Source organism: Haliaeetus albicilla, chromosome 2 (assembly GCF_947461875.1).
Source record: "Haliaeetus albicilla chromosome 2, bHalAlb1.1, whole genome shotgun sequence".
NCBI lineage: Eukaryota > Metazoa > Chordata > Aves > Accipitriformes > Accipitridae > Haliaeetus > Haliaeetus albicilla.
The window spans coordinates 7321583-7339119 of record NC_091484.1 but is presented as its reverse complement, the minus strand read 5'-3'; positions in this window follow the sequence as shown (position 1 = coordinate 7339119).

Here is a 17537-nt window from a genome sequence, read left to right as displayed (position 1 = left end):
AAGTTGGAAAAGATTTCCATTAAAATTCTCCTGGAGAAATCTGAAGAATTTAAATGCATAGAAATAAGGGTTGTTGCACAGCTGAGATAATTATATATTGAAGGGCTTTGGCAGGGACCCTGAGCAATAAATGTGCCAGATGACACATCCTGAGTCATTTGAGGAGATTTCTTCATGGGCTTATTTTTTATTGAGATTGAACTCTTTGTGTCAAGGAACTATAAGAATTTGTGTGTATTTGGTTGACTTCAAAATTGATTGCTTTGGTCACCCAGAAATATTAAAAGCAACTCAATGCGAAAAAAAAAAAAAAAAGGCAAAGTAGTATATTAAACTCAGCTGTTATTCGCACTGTTCCTTCTCTGACAGCTTGTTAAAAATGTTGGTAGAATAGGTGCTGCTGTTATACTTTCGTTATTCGGTGCTAATTAGAACAAACTTACACAGAAGCAAAAGCAGTTTCTAAAGGCAGCTGATTGTTTTAATAGGAATTAATTGAAAATCCAGACCACAGTGGTGAAGGTGGCCACGGGGAGCAATGGCACACGTTTAGATTCACTTACCAATCTGTTTTATGCTTATTGCAAGTGGAGTTGTTATGACTACATCCACACTGTGAAAGCGCAGGGGGTGAGAAGACTGTAGGCCACTGATGGCTGGGCTGGTGCCAGAAACGAGCAGGACAGCTGTGTCGGGGTTACATTTTCCAACTTTCTTTTGCCTTGGAAGAGATAAAGCAGAGATGTGAAAGGTAACAGGTTATGTATCTACTCTGCTGCTATGTCTAGAAATACTGTGTTTGCAAAGTGAGAGCAACTGGCCAGATACCCTATATAGTAAGCTTTGCAGGTTGTTTCCTTGTGCATTTATGCTCTACATGACTGCAATTTGCATCATCAGTTCAATTTGCTGAGTCCTCCCATGTGCAGGAATTTCTGTTCTTTCTACTGGCTTGTGTTGGTCTTATCAAAGGTCATTGGAAAATAAACCCCCCCAAAACAAATGAGAGAGTTTCTAAGTAAACAAACAAACCGCCCCGTAGAGCCTTTGTTTTCTCGACAGTAAAGCTAAGCATTTAGGCAGTGATGTGCCATTTTTTCAGTGTTCTTGAAAATCCAGTTTTAAGGGGAAAAATGACAGGAAAGGCTGATGCGTCAGTCTTGTTAAATTTCTGGGAATGGAGCTAAATATGATATGGTGTGTATCTATTGCCTTCTGCCAAAAGCACCTCAATTATGTCAGAGAAAAATGGTAGGAGACACTGTGCCATAAGCTGATAAGGTCATATTAAATCAGCTGTCTATTGAGTCTCACATATTTTATATATAGTCATCCCCTGAGGGTGTGTTGTATCCAGACCCTTGGACAGCTAACACATAGGTGATGGCTGACAAGCATAGCAAATCAGTTAGAAGGGAACCATGCTTTTTTGGGGAAAAAATGTGCAAATTAAAAAATAAATAAATTCAATAGGACATCATGTTGGAATGATGATTATGTGACATTATCAGCATTTGTAACAACAATGGAGAACTTTGCACCTAAGCCTTTGAGGTGAGGAATCCATAGCCCAGCTGAGACACTGGAGCACTGACAGCAGTTTGGGAACATCCCCCTTCCCTGCAGGAGTAGCAGGAAAATAGGAAATTAATGTTAAAAAGGAAATCAAGTTGCACAGTAAAGTTATTAAAATTATCATAGAATTTGCTTTGGAAAAAAATTGTTGCTTAATATAGCCTTAAGAATCTGGCACATTCTCGATGATGTTAATCCATCTGCTGACATTTCATCTTATTCTTATTGGTTTTGTTTCCAGTTTTTTGATACCTCAAGCATTTTAGATGTTATGTTATTGAAGTCATGGGTCTTGTAGAAAACAAATTACCCCATAGAGTTAATTGCACCCATCTCACTCTTTATCTTGTTGAGGTGAACTTCTTATCTGCATTTCATTGTGAAAGAAAAAAATCTTTGATAGGAAACAAACACACAAAATGGGAGCAGAAGTTGATCACCTCTTGCCGTTTTCCCAAGAGCAAAATTAATGAGATAAGCCGTTATTACTTGTCAGGTGTTATTTGAACCCCAAATAATCTGTTCCCTGGCTAGACCTAAGGAAACCTTGTGCTTTTGTGGCAAAGTGTAAAAAAATGTTCTTAGCTGTATTATTATTTGGAAGGTGCAGTTTGAGATTTTCTGGCTGGCCAGCCTTCTTGGTGGAGAAAAGATATTAGAACAAACATGACACTCCTATCATGCTGAGATGTGGAGCCTAGAGAAGGAATACATCTGAACTGATCATCTAAAATTCCATTTTCACTGCTGTGATTTCAAATTTTGACTGAAAGCATCTTGTTTTTCCAGACCTTTACCATTTCCCTTACTGTTATCTCTGTTCTAGAGGTCATATAGGATTTCCAGATGGATTTTACTGGTGCAATACTTTAAATGTTGGGGTGGGGTTTTTTGTTTGTTTGTTTTTTCCCTTTTTTTTTTTTTTTGTTTTGGGGTTTTTTTAGTTTTGTTTTTTTTTTTTTGTAACTACTGCATTGCTGTGGACAGAATAATTCAAGCAACCAGAAGATTAACGGAGTGTGTTGTATGCATTTCTCAAGGTGGATCAGATTCCCTCTTTAAAACAAGCATGTGCTTGTGTGCAGTTATGCTCATGTAGCTTTGCGGTTAATGTCTATAAGTTATTTCACTTGATTGTGAATATATAGATTCACTGTTGGAATTAGTGGAGTGTGTGGATTGGGGAAGTCAAGGCAGTAGGGGAATCTGCGGGGAAAACCCAATTGACTGGCTTACCCGAGACTTCTGAAGACTTGTTCCTTAATTTCTTTGTGTTTTCTCTTTTGCTTCAAGGTTTTTCTTTGTTTGTACGTGTTTAATTAGTATCTCAAAAACATATGCAAACTAGCTGTCTGGCTAAAGATTTTGAAGCACACGGGAGTGGATGAAAGTGGTTGAGGAATACAAAGGAGCACCTACAGGGAAAACATGCTTTTACCTCCTGTCCCTTGATTGCCAACAAGACAAACTAGAATCTGGGTCTGTTGAAGCCAAATGCAAAACTCTGTGTGGCCAGGATTTCACCTCAGGTGAAAATATATATTTGACAAAGGTCCGACTCCTCTATTGGTTGTAGGGGTGTCCCGCATAGATTGCTGGGCTGCTTGGTGGGATGCATCCATAACCTAGATTATGTTGTGGGTTGATTTCCATCAGTAGGATGGCCAAGAGGCACTGCTAAATCTGGGCCTTAAAAAGACTGACTCTTTGCATGTTTCACATAGGTTGTCCCTCTTCCTTACTGTCAGAAAATGCTAAATTAGAAAGCTCTTATAAGATCCAGCTTTGTTAGAGAAACATATTCAGATAAGGAGGAATTCAATGATTTATTCACCGGATGATAGTGAATGAATGGTGTCTATTTTCTGTGTATGAATCATAATTGACTTTATTATGATGTTCTCAATGTATTCGTTATTTGAACTGATTTCCTGATTCATTCTTTGTCAGTAGATCGGTTGCCAGCAGTTCATTGTGGGTTTCCAACGTTTAAAATTTAAGGTCTTTGTAATTGGTATGCAAGTCACATGATGTGCTTCTTTTTCCTGATTGGAAAAATGGGTTGGGGGAAGGGTTGGTGAAAATACTAAAAAAGTACATGAATTTAAAATTAACTTTTTTTCAAACTTTAAAACACTTTTAAAATACATTATTTCTACGTAAAATTCACCTCAGTGCAACAATCTCAAAACCTGTTCCCTTCCCATGTCCTGATCAAGCAATGTACCAAAGTTTTGAGTGACACACAGGTTTTTGCTCTGGTATTTGCACAGAGATTGATGTGTAGGAACTCACTTGAAGAATCAGGTTGGAAAGGAACTTGAACACAGTGAAACAGAATATTCACAGACTTATTTACAGCTTTCTCTCAGTTCTAATAATAAGTGTAAGTGTGGATCACTTGAGCTATCTCACTCTCTTTCCACGTCTCTGCAAATTCTTCAGGGATTTATTTCTTTTTCTGTAGGGCTGCATACTGGAAAACAGGACACTATTAGACTAAATTCGCCTTGCACATATACAGCGTTGATCTCTTATCGTGTAATTAAGTTGTGACTCAAGAGACTAGCTGTAACCCACGCACCAGTTATTTGACCCTCTGGAATTTTGCCTTCCTTCAAGCAGCATGGTTATGTGGGCTGACAATGTGCTAGGTGTTTCTAGGATATTCTCTTTGGCTCAGGTTTCTGTTCTGTTTACTGTGTAGATTTATGCATAGGTAGACTTTTTAGGGCATAGGACATATCATAAGAATGTGAAATGGAAGAAGTTGATCTTTTTGACTCTTTGGTACATACATCAGCATCCTGAGACGCAAGCTATGGCTCGACTTAACTTTCTTACTCCTGTCCTTCAAGGGCTGATCTGCTGCTAAGTCCACGTATTGATGCCTGTAGAGAACTTGCCATTTGAAACACTTCTGGGTAAATCAATACAGTCTTTAATTTCTTCATTTGTGGGTCAGGAATAATATGCGAGCGGTGTTTTGTGAAATAGGATGCATAAACCTTTATCTAGCTCTTTGTGATTCTTGCGTGGAAATTGAGAAATACAATGAACCCTTAATAGAGTTAAAAAGCTGGTAATATTTTTCTGCCATGTATATGTAATTGGCAGGCAAAATAGATTGAGAGTTTTGATATTCAGAGCCATAAACCCAGTAGTATTTGCTGCTATAATAGTATCTTTCCATTTGCGTCATGTGTAATAGTTGCAGGAAGATTTCCAGAAAGCCTTCAGTGAAGGGGCAAAAAGCTGTTGCTGCAGCTCCTTTGTGTATTTCTGACTCCAACTAGTAACAGTGTCCATTTGACTGAGGAAGCAAGTTCACACATCTGGTGTCTCACCGTCCTTTCAGGGTCATGATACTTTAGGAAATTCTTAACCAGAGAAGAATAGGTTGAGGCTCTGAAGATGCTTGTGATTGTCAGTGATGCTGTGAAGCACAATATTAATGCTCTGGGCATTACCCATTCACATTAATTCCGGGATCTCCTACCCCATTAGTAATTAGTGGAATGTCAGCATGTCCCGTGAGGTAGGTAATAACCCTATGCCCAGTTATAGTGATGACTAAATAGAGCAAAGCTTTTGTGCATGCATTTCATGCGGGGTCAGCCACTGACCATTTTCATTAGCGGTCAAAACTCTTTTATTAACAGATGTTAACCAAGCAAGTTTTGCTTAGAAAAATCATCAGAGGATAAAAAGAATAAGTTAAAGTAATTTAGAATAAATGTTCAAGAGGGTGTTTCCTTGACATGTTAGAACAATCATTGCTATTTTTGTCTTGGTATCCAAGATGCTGGAGAGGAAAGGAAGAGGTGAGGAGAACAAAGCCACTAATAGGGGTTTCACATCCTAGGTGTAGAATATCTCTATCTATCCCAATAAGAGGTGCTCCTCAGTGCTAGTTTCTGAAGGACCCAGGATATTATTAGATTAGAGCCCATCTCCAGTAATCTCTGTCCTTGCAGCACCCTAATAATATTTATTTATTCCATATACAGATGCACTGAGTGAGCTCAGGAAGCTTTAAAACTCCCTCCTGCACAAGCTCTTACTGTTGTGATGCATGTCTCAGTTTCAAACGGAGTAATCCCAGGTGCAGGTTCCTCTCCCCTGTGGAAGATTTTCTTCTCTTCCTATTGTAACTGGTCCTACTTGTCTTTGTGTACATATTCAGCTGAACTCTTCCTGTAAATGAGGGAAAGAAATCCATGACAAAGCTCTCTCAGCACTCTTTTTTTTTTTTAATAACAATATGGTTAGTTATCTTTAAAATCTGCTGAACAATTAAAGACATTCACATAAACAGCAAAGGCATTCATCCAGCCCCCGTACATTAGCAGCATCACGCAGCATGTTACGTAACCAACACTGCTCCCAAAAATGGGCTACATGGCTCAATAGACCAGTTGGTAAAAATCCTACAGATTCTATTTCTTGCTGAAAATGGCTTTCTAAGCAATTTCAGAGAGCAGACCATTTGCTAAAACGGCTCGTGAAATGGCTTTCAAATAGAAGAAAATCTCTACATTTGCTAGATAAAACAAGGACTAATTCAGCCAGTCCTGTCCACTTTGCAGACTGAGAAAGTGAGGCACAAAAGAGGTGACTTTTTTCAAGCTCTGACAGTGAACTGGTGGCAGAGGAGGGAGTGAAACCCAGGTGCACGGGCCGGGAGCCATATGCTCCAGCCTCCAGTCTCTTCTGTGTAGTCCATCTGCAACATTTCGCTTCAGCCAGGAAATATTGGTCCTACGATGCCACATTTTATAATATACATATAGAAAGTGTGTATATTTTTATATATCACTTTAAAGGTAGGTGGATTTTTTTTCATGTTAAATTTAAAGGTAATTTACATAACTAATTTGTAAGCCAAAGTGTAAATGATGCTCAGCTGAAGTGACCATTTTGACAAGCAAGTGCAAACATTGTCAGAACATTGGCAGATCTGCTTTGGACAAGACTGAGCTTGACAGCTTTTTCTGTGTGCATCTGGGTATTCTTGAGGGGGCAGCAAGGGGGGACTGTGTTTTGGTTTGTTTTTTTTTTTAAGAGCTACTTAAGAATATTGCATTATGATAATCTGATTTTTAAGTTATCTATCTAGCTATGTCATTTAAGATATTAAAAAAGCTGGCATGCAAACCAGAAGGCTGTTTTTTCTGTGCTTGTTGTGCCCTATACTGTTTAAACAAATGCAACACTATTGTGAAACACGCAGTGCTCTTAATCACCTGACATAATAATTCAGCTCCAGTTAAAGATGATGATTTAAAGAAAGCTTTCAGACACTTTACACCAATGTTAGGTACGGATGATATGGAGGATAGGGATTGGGACTGAGGAAAAGAACATTTTAAAGTCAAAGAAATATGCAAGGTTTTGGGTTTGGGGTTTTTTTTTCATCTTAGAATACTAAAATTGAGGATTTGCATGGCTTGATTTTTCTGGAAATTTTAAAAGCCTACAACTTTGGTATATAGCCCATGGAAACTCATGGTGTTCCTAATTTATAATTTTTTTTAGCCCTATAGATCCTTTTCTTCACTTCCATCCTTCTTACGTGTCACTCAGTTTGGACAGAGTCTCTTCTTGTCAGCTTTCTCTTTAGCTCTCATCCAGCTAAGTGATCGCAGGAGGTGGTGGGAATCTCTCCTGTAGCTTTGAAGTGAGCTCTGGAAAGCTAGGATTTCAAAACATGGGTCCTAGCACACGTTTGCTTACACTGACATAAAAGAAACCCCACAAGAACATTACTTTATTTCAGCCTGAAAAATAGATACAGTTTTTAACTAAAATGCAAATTAGCTTTGGGCACTTAGTGGTAAGCAGCAAGCTGGGGATGCCCAGCATCGCAAAAACGTGATTTTCCCATTCTTGTATTGCCCAGTTAGTGTGATGTCTCCGGGTCTAGTGGCTCTTTAAGGCGAAAATATACAAAAGACAGATTATAATTTTGCCTGTGGACCGTTACTGCTCTTCTCGATGATCTGCATCTGCTTTAATAAAAAAAATATTTAAGAAACCATAAAGAAAGCTAACCCAATTCTCTTTTAATGCATTATGTAATTAAATCTTCATTGAGATTTGAGACCTGTGCAACCACAAAAGAAAAAAAAAAAACAACACAAGAGGAGTAATCGTATCTTTAGATCTAGGCACATATTGGGGAAAAAACTGTGCATAGAAAGAAAATGTACAATCTGCCATGTGTAAAGTCAGGTAAAAGTTTCTGACTATCCCACAGGCCTGTCCTGCAAATATTAACGCGTGTGGTAGGATTATGGAAGTGAATAGTTGCCTTATGCATGATCAGATTTCTCTGCCATGTAGCTTAGACATACACACCTGTAAAATTAAAGCCTGGGTATTCCAAGTCTCCTTTAGCCACTGTGAGAATGAGAAGAGAAAATTAATGGAGCTAAATTTTGTGTGGATAACCTGGGACTTTTTCAGGGCATTTTCAGTGGGCATTACCTGGTTCCAGTTGGATGAGCTTTCTAGCTTATTTCTTAATGATTTATTTTGAGGATAGCCAAGCTGTGGTTCGGGAGGCTCGTGCAGTTCACAAGTGGTTCAGGTTGCGGCTGGAGCACGTGAACAGCCTCATCCCACGGGCACCAGTGGGAGCCGTGGGAGTCCACAGCTCCATCTCCCTCTAGCTCTCCACCATAACTACTGCCCCTATGAAAATCTCAGTAAGTGATTCAGGCTCAGAAAGACCGGCTTTTATATTTTAACACTGGGTTTTACTGGTATGCATACATGAATGTGCCCTACCAATTAACCTGCACTTACATACATGTAAAATCTCACCACCAGCTCTGCTGATTTGCACCAGACTGTGTGGGCTATTAATTTTCTTCACACTGAATAAGGTGTCCAGAACTGAAAAATACTAAATCGTTAAGTTTTGTCATAGAGGTGTAATGTATGATAAATGTTTTGGATAATGGATCTATGTTTCAATACGTAGAGACAACCTCAGATTTTCAGTAATAAAATTTTTTACAGTTCTGAAGCTCGTAGAAGTCTTCCCCCTTACTGCTCTAAGAGTTCACTGAGAAATGGGGGAAACCCCCCTATCCAGAATACAAGTTATCTTGTGCTTTTGCTAACGTATGTAATTACTGATGTGGGTGTTCCCACATCTTAGAATGGAAAAAAGTGCTTGCCAAGATTGAAAAACCGTAGTAAGCAATATAAATGATTTCTCTCACACACCAGCATTTCTTGCTGAGACAAGTGAACTGGAACTGTGTTTAAAACCATATAATTATACTCCTATATATCATTTATTAAATCAGATTTCCCCCACCCTCTTTTCTTTCAAGTTGCTTCTGAAAATGCTTTTCTTCCAAGAGGCCTGCTAGCTGGGGTCCTCCCCTTTGAAGAAATCTTTCCAAACAATGGAAATGAACAAAAATGTAAACAGCACATCAAGACCCATGTGACATGTTGTCCCTATACAATTATTGCTCTTTGCTTAAATCTTTGCTCTAGCCTCAGTGTCACTGAAGTCTGCTTGGGCCAGATATGAGGTACCGCCTGTTTGGGGTCTACCCCAGACACCCATGGGTTGTATGGAGCATTTTGATCATCCAGCCTGGTTTTCTCCATGGCACAAGCCATGTAGTTTTGTCTCTCCGTTCCTTGGTCAGGGCCAGAACTGCCTGTTCAGATAGTCCAAGGGCTGTAGAAAGATGTTTGTGGATTTCCTTGTTTCACACTCGTTTCTATGCTGTTTAAAATATAAAGAAGCTGACCCAGTGTTTTCACACCCATGAAATAGGACTAATGAACGATTTTTCCAAAGCACACAGATTGCGTATGCAAAGGTCCAGTACGCAAATCCTGACTTGTTTATGCCTCAGGTTGTGCATACAAAAAGCTATTTAACTTTGAGCCAATATATCTTTCTTTCCAGCACCCACACCTCACTTAACCCACCTCCTCTGAGAAAGCCTGGGGAAAAGACTTTATACCATGCTCCAAAAGAATGAGGAGTAAGGCTGTGTTGGACAAAGGGACCATCTGAATATGAATTGGTCCCAGCAATGAAACCTGTTGCAATTATAATCAAAGCAGAGGTTCCAGCTGTTGGCTTATTAGCAGGGTCCTGTCTGCCATGAAGCTTGTAGTTGGTGTAAGCATGTGGAGATTGGGACTGTTGCTGTTGAATTTGTGGTGTAGGTGGTACCACTCATGTTCTTAGAGTAGCTTTCCGCAGTTCGTACTGGAGATTGCATATTAAGGTGTAGTGGCATCTTTTGGGACATTTACTACATAGTTTGAGAGTCTAAGGACTTCTCAGAATTGTTTTTACGTTCTGACACCCTTCCACTGCAGACCACAGAGTCTGGACAGTGTTTTTTTCAGGTTTAAATATTACTTCACATGAGCAAGAGTTGTCAGTATGGCACTGCAGTTTTCTCTTATTAGGCTCATTTTTTCCTTTGGTCATTCTGTTAGTAACTGTCTCTGAGAAAGGAATGTCGTATATTAAGGGTTTGATATATCAAGGGAAAAAATTCTTTTATGACTCACTGATATGTGCACATGATGAAGATGCATTAGATTTCAGTCTGAATTTCCCATAAATCTTTTTTTTTTCTATTGCTTTCCCTCTTCAATCTATTCTTCCCTCCTATTCTAGTTTTTTTGTGTGTCACTTTTTGTTTTTACTCCTTTTCTGTTCAATCCTTCTGAAGTGTTGTCAAGCAATGCTCCGGTTCTCGTTGAACTCTTCGGTCCTGTAGTACAAGAATAGAGCTCCAGCAGTTCTCATGTGGTGCTGCTGTATCCAAGATGCCTAACTTCTAACTCAAGTGTTTAAGGACATGTACTTTAGAATGTTTTCCTTGGGGTTTAATTAATTTTTTGTAACAGTTCTTTTTTGTACTAGCCAATTTCCCATGTGTTTTAACAAAATACAATATGAAATAGAACAAAACACCATTACTTGAAGGAAGACGCTGAGAAGTATCAGAGTTATTTATGCTGATTGTTTTTTAGTGAATACTTGAAAACTGTCATGCTCAGGACCATCCTTATTAAGGAAGTATTCATTCGCATGAAAAAAGGTACAAACCATGCAAAATACAAAGAAAACAAACCCAACTAGAAGAAAAGCAAACATGCACTGGGTACCTACCATGATCAGAAATCTGCTGAATTTACAGCAATGTCTGTCATAGGAAAAGTTATAACATATTGTCCTTTTGTTGTGTTTTATGCCTTTTATTAGCTTGCAAATCTAATTAGGAAACCAATTGGCACATAGTATGCAATGACGGAAGCAGTACCACCTATTCTTGTGGCAGCTTTGGGTTTGCTTTATGGGTGGTCTTTGTTCCTAAAGGCTTGTATGAATACCACATATTAGCTAAGCTGGTTCTCCCTTGATGTCTGTGTTGTATTGTACACATGTTGTCACTGTTTGACACTTAAACAATCCAGATTCTTACCCAGCCCATATTTAGTGCCATAATAAACTTCTGAGCATATGTTTTTGAGAGCAACAGTAACATTCATCACTGCGATGTGACATATAAATAAGCACTACTGGAGAGTGTACATGCCTTCAGAGGGCAGAGCTGGACTAGAAGGTGTGTGCCAAAGGATGTGGTCATCTGCCTTGCCCTTACTGGGCTTTTTTCTTTTTTGCCTTGTTTCAGTAAATCAAAATGGTTATTGAAGTGACCTACAAAATTCACCCTGTACGTGTGAAAAACACACGTTGTTACAAAACTTTTCTAGTGAAACATTTCCTGTTTGGGGCTTTGGCTTGACAAACAGTAGATGTAAGGCATAAACCATTCCTCTTCTCTCTTCATCTCACTTGCTCTGTCTTTCAGCAGGGAGCTCCGTCAAGGCCTGGTCCGAAGCACTCATCTGGCAGATGTGATGTACCAATGCTTCCTGCTCCTGTGAGTCTCCTGGTTTTTTTGCAAAATTCCTGTGCTTGAATGGTTTTGTTTCAGCAGAGGTGGGGGTTTTTGTGTTTTGGGTTTTGTTTGGGGTTTTTGGTTTTTGTTTTGTTTTGAGGTGGCTTTGGTAGAAATGAAGAGGGAATCACATATGAAGGTCTTCAGGATTTGACTTGTCCCTTGTTCTCTCTGGGCAGGACCAGAGGCTTACAAAGACTAACGGCAGGACAATAGATCTAAAGTGTGGTCATATCCTGTCTTAGTTGGGTAAACACACTCTGATTCAATGAGAGCTTTGTCTGAACAAGGACAGAAAAGTTGAGCCTTGAAGAAGGAAATAACTTATATAAGTCTTAATGAATATTTAATGTGGAATGTTAATTATAAAAAAGAGGGTATACATTCTGATGTCCTGCCTCTAAGTGACAGATCATCTAGTGTCTCCTTGGCCTGAGGAGGACCATCAGCTTGCTAATTACAGATGTATATAAATCCAGTAAGAGTATCTTCCGTTATACCAATACCTGTTTAAAGAAACAGGTGTTATAGATGAAAAAGAGAAAATATGTTTGAAACTGAAATTATATAAGAACCATCTACCTTTATTGCTTTGATTAATACTTGGATTTCTATTGATAAATATTGCTGAACACAAGAAAAGATAGTTGTTAAATAGAGTAGGGAACAGAAATTTCTGAGTGCCATTTTTTTCATTATATAAACACAATTATTAAGATAATATCACTATGTGTAAATGTAAAAATCCTTGAAGTTCCTTGCGCCGAAGTAGTATTTCTTTGAAAATAAGTGGCCTTCCTGAGGTAGCCTTTCTGCTCTGTACCTGTACGTCCTTCCACTGTCTTGGACCATGTGAAAGGAGTCCCCTGCAAACTCTTCACACCTCCCTTGAGCGGCCAATGGGGTGGCTCTGCAGATAAGAGGCAGCAAATGCACCGCAAGGTTCTACCACAGTGAAAATGAAAAAAATGAAAAAAACCCCAATGTGTAGCATGTTCCATTACTGAACAACAGCTCATGCTATGAACTGAAACAAAAATGAAGGTGAAGCTACGAGGTGCTGTCACAATACCAACAATGCATATGTCTATTTTAAGACTGACCCTTAGTTTCTCATGGCGAAATACGTATGTACATCAGCAATGGGTCCTACTTGAAAAGTGAGTCATTCATAGCTGACCTTGGTTTGAATTCTACCCACTGTCCTGATTAGGAAAATGAAGCCCAGCACCATTCACCCTTCTGTCTTCCCCAAAGCACAAGCATTTGAAGCTGCATCTAGGCCTGGACCCTCTGCCCTGATTTCATGTTCTGCATATGTGTACAGTGTGCGAGAGAGCAGAGAACGCATTTGAGAATAAACCGCATTAGCTCTCAAAGAGAGATTTTAAAGTTTTAATATTATGGTTGTCTAGTTTGATCTAGTATCAGGTCATTGAATTGTATCATTGCAAGAAACACGAGAACAGCAGCATGACCATGAGGTATATTGTATTACAGAATGAGGTTACACAGCACCAAAGCACCACCATATTTCAGTAACAAACGCAGCTTCTGGGGAGTTTTGTTATCATTGCATAAGCTTCACTGCTCCCTAGAAGATGACACTGATTCAGACAGAAAACACTAATTCAGTTCTTGCCAGCAGAGCCAATTGTCTCTTTGATTACGTTAGACTGACAACTGGTTTTCAATGTCATTGTCAGCCGCAACTTCTCATACATGGTGCAGTGGAGCATGAACCGGGCTCCCTTTATTTAATTATTTCTGCCCATTTCTCTATTTGTGAATAAGGAAAATGTGAGGCTCCCATCTAGTAGATAGAAAAATGTCAGGTGTTTAGAATACAAAACTCAGGCTTCAACAGTGATGTCCGGCATCCTTTTAAAAGGCAGATCCTGAATGTGTGTGTCACTCTGAAGAATGAATTTGAAAGTTGTGTCACTCCAAAGAATGAATTTGAAACTATCATTTTGTGTGCGTGTGTCTGTTGTCTAGAAGTGACTTGATTAAATAATTGTTGCGTTAAATAACTTGCTGAATATCTTTAATTTTTTCTTGATTAAGTTGTAATTGGAAGACTCTATGTGAGCTGCCCATTGCAGGCACTTGCTATTTAAAATTTGCCTTGGTATTGGTTGGCGGTGCTTGGGCATGCAAACTTTGTGGTCCACTCTGTGCCTGGGTCTGGACGAGTGTGAAGCTCAGAGGATGTCCCTCCAGTACAACGGAGGTCTGAGTGTGGTCCATGCTGGCACTCCTGCACTAAGCTAAAGCAGCCGTGGTGGTGGTGAGGGTATAGTGATGGAAACCACAGGGTGTGGGAGCTGTCACCTGGCAGACAGGCAGGGTACGAAGGCAGGCTTCAGCCTGTGCTCGTTTCAACCAGCACGTGCAGCGCATGGGGATCGCTGTGAAATCAAACCCCGCTTGGTCCAACCAGCTGTGCTGTTTAACAGGGAGCGTTGCTCTTTCTGGTGTGTCACAACACCGATGGGTTGACACCGGTTTCCTCCTTTGCAAGTACTGTGGACAGCTGAGATACAGCCTGGTCACAAGCCATCCATAGTGCAGAAAACATCACATTCTCTGCTTTTTTGCCCAGGCTTTGGTTTGTTGTGTTATGTGGAGCACAGGACTCCCAATGCAACTCTGAGTGCTGTACTTACATGCGCGTGTCTAAAACCACTGGAGATGATCAGCCTCTTCCCCTCTCCTTTGCCTCCTTCACACGTTTTATTCCGTGAAAGGGGGATTAGGGAACCAGGAGGTTGCTGTGGGGCTTCAGGAGCACGCTGCAGAGATGTTACTCCTCTGTGCAAGTTTTTCTTATACCCTTCTGGTCCTTGCTGTTCCCTCTCAGGAGAAAAGGGATAAAGTGGGGGAGCAGCATTTTTACTTTTTAAAAATCTTTTTATCCACCTTTTCTTGAACAGAGGTAGGAAAACTTCTTTTTTCTTTTAATGTTTCTTTCTCTGTTAAGGTTATAAATATATATTATTAAAAAAAAAAATAGCTGAAATTTTTCACCAGATCTTGTTTCTCAAGGAGTTGTGGGCTTAAGAAAAGCAAGAGATTGACAATAAAATCAAGAGAGGTATCAGCAGTGAAGGTTGCTCTGGCAAATAATATGCTGTTAAAATAGTATTTTTGCATTAGTTTTATATACATTTATTAAAAATACCCCAGAATGTCTTAGAAGAGTAGATAGTCAAGGAGGAAGCTCCACAAGCTTGCAGTAGCTCTGTGAAATGTAGCCCCATGAAATGGTTGCTGCCAACTCTCTGTGATTCTTCCATGCCTGCAGAATAAGAGATTTATGTTCTTCATAAATGCGTATCCTTCTATTTCTGAATTCTCTTCTACTGCTCCCATTGCCCAAAAGCCAAACAAAGCTAACCTCCTCCAGGTCCCAGAGTGAAAAAATGCAAACACACTGCATTTAAAAGTAGATTTAGCAACTCCAAAGTGGGCGATTTGGTTCCACCCATCAAACCTGAGTTCTCTGATCTGAAGTCAGATGGGTGCTACTCCTAGTGAGATGTGTGCCAAACCTAATTAAGCTTTGCATAATGTGCATCTTGGGTGATTTGATTTATTAGCTTTGTTTGAAGAAAGTAATAATAAAAAAAGAAAATGGCTTTGGTAATAAGCTGTTTGAATTCCCTGTGCAAGTAGGCACAGTCCCTCCTGGATCTCCCTGACATGCTCTGGAGGTGCACAGGTTACCTATCAACAGACTGATGCAATGCTGGGAGCCGGAGCAAAAAGGGTGTTTGGTCTGGGGTCCTAACTCCATTGCTTTCCTGGCTTTTGGTTCAGCATAGGTGTCCCCACTGTGTATCACGATTCCTGTTCTCACAACCACAATAAACCCCAGGAAATTATCATTTATCTCCGTTTATACCTATGGAACCTAGTGCACAGAGAGACTAGAAATGGCTGTAGTGTATGTAGTCCAGCAGACATACCTGCATTAGCACTAAATGCTGGGGTTCATAACTGGAAAAATAGTCCCAGAACTCATGCTAGTGTGGCAAGGTTGCTTTGGATACCTAAACTAGCTCTTATGTATCTCTCTGTTAATTTGAAGTGTGCAGGGCACACGTCCTGTGGCCTAGATCCTCAACACCTCAAGTCCTATTGATTCTGGTGGGCCAAGTTACGGCGGTTGGCCATGGCACTGACTCATATCCTGTAGCATTCCTGAAGCTGGGTTCTCACTTGCCATCCTAATACTGGCTGTCTTTTCTTGTCTTTGATGTCTTGTGCTTCATGGGTTACAGAGGAGGATTTCCTGCAGGGCTCCTGATAAGGCTGGCTCTTATTCGGGCAAGGTTCCTTTTTCTCCTCCATCCCTCAAAGCACCAACTTGTAGGTCTATTGCAGCATGACCCAAGATGGATCTGTATTTGTAAACATCAACATTGCAGTGCTGGTGTTCATCACACAGCATGGAAAGATTTTCCGGAAAGAGGCACGCACTGAAAATTTATAGATACTGCTTGACTGGCTGCAATAACTGCCCTGGGATCCGTTGGAAAGGCAATTGCCTTGGGGTCAGATCAACAGTGATATTTCAGCATATAACTTCTGGTAATTTGAATAAGGGGCAATAGGTCTGGGGACCTGGATATTAGGACCTCTTTTCCCAATCATACTCCTTAGCTACAGCACGCACAAAAACATGACCAAGCATTGCACATCTGCAACTTCTATTCAGTGGCTGTTAATTATTTCCGGGGAAAATGAAACTTTTGCTTTGCATTTATGATGAAAACAAGAGCCTTCAGGTCTAGCAGTTTATAGTGCTGTTGAGTTATCCTGGAGTAGAATAATTAATTTAGGACATCCTAGTCTAGGAATGTTCCTACTAGAGCATGAAGGGAAGTGGTGTACGTTTTTCTTCACCCTGTTCAGGATGCTGTCTTCTAAAAACTTTCAAGGGTTGTTGCTGTTTACAACTTGGAAAGTGGGAATTAGGTGTAGAATCAGATTTGCTCTTAGTTGGTCTCAGAATCTGGTGCTGTTTTATATGGACATTGAAGATTATTAGGTTGCATAACCTGTGTGTAAGTGCCAGCCTGTCTCTTCAACAACGCTATCTCGTGCTACTGAAACTAGGTGAATGATACAGACATATGCCTGCATGATTTGATGAAACATTACTTTTTTTTTTTAATGTTAAATACATTTGAAAAATCACTTATTGATTAAATGCAAATAATTTTTGCAGTTTAGTTCTTTCTGTTAGAAAAATTAGACATGGTTATTCTGAAAAATCAAGCTTTGAAATGTTTTACTAGCCTTAATGAGAATAACCTCTCTTCTTCTTACTGATAAAAAAAATTATGCATTTTCTTTCCACTGGGATAATAGAAGAATGAAGGAAAATACAGGGATTAAGAACAATTTTAGGTGAGTTAAAATTCACACAAATTTAAGTGAGTTCCCCCAAGGTGCTCCCCACATTTTTAATCATGATGCTTGTTTGTTGGTGTGTTTTACTTTTTTGATCAAACATACAGCTGAACCTTGTGGCAGAAACATTCACCTAAAATACTGATATTAAGCAAATATCGGTAAATGTCCATAAAAACATTGAATACATATACGTTTTTACCAGATAACCACTCACAACATTTCACTATAACCAGGCAGCAGAAGCAAGCTATGCAGTTCTTTGTGTGTAATCAACATGGTTTGAATTTTGAATATTAAAATATTCAAAATTTACTTGCAGACCTTTAATACCTCCCAGAACTTATCTGACAATTAATTTCAAATGCCATATCAAGGGGAGAGGGGAATTAATATGTTTTGCCAGTAATTCTTTTGTCAGAGACAGAGGTAAAAAGGTTCTTTATGAAAAATTCCCATTTCTGTGCAGCTAGATATGAAATGAAAGTTTGAAGAAGAAATGAAGAAGGTATTTACTTTCCACAGTATCACTACTTTGTGACAGTGACCGTTTATCTACTCCAGCTCTGCAATGGTGGGCAT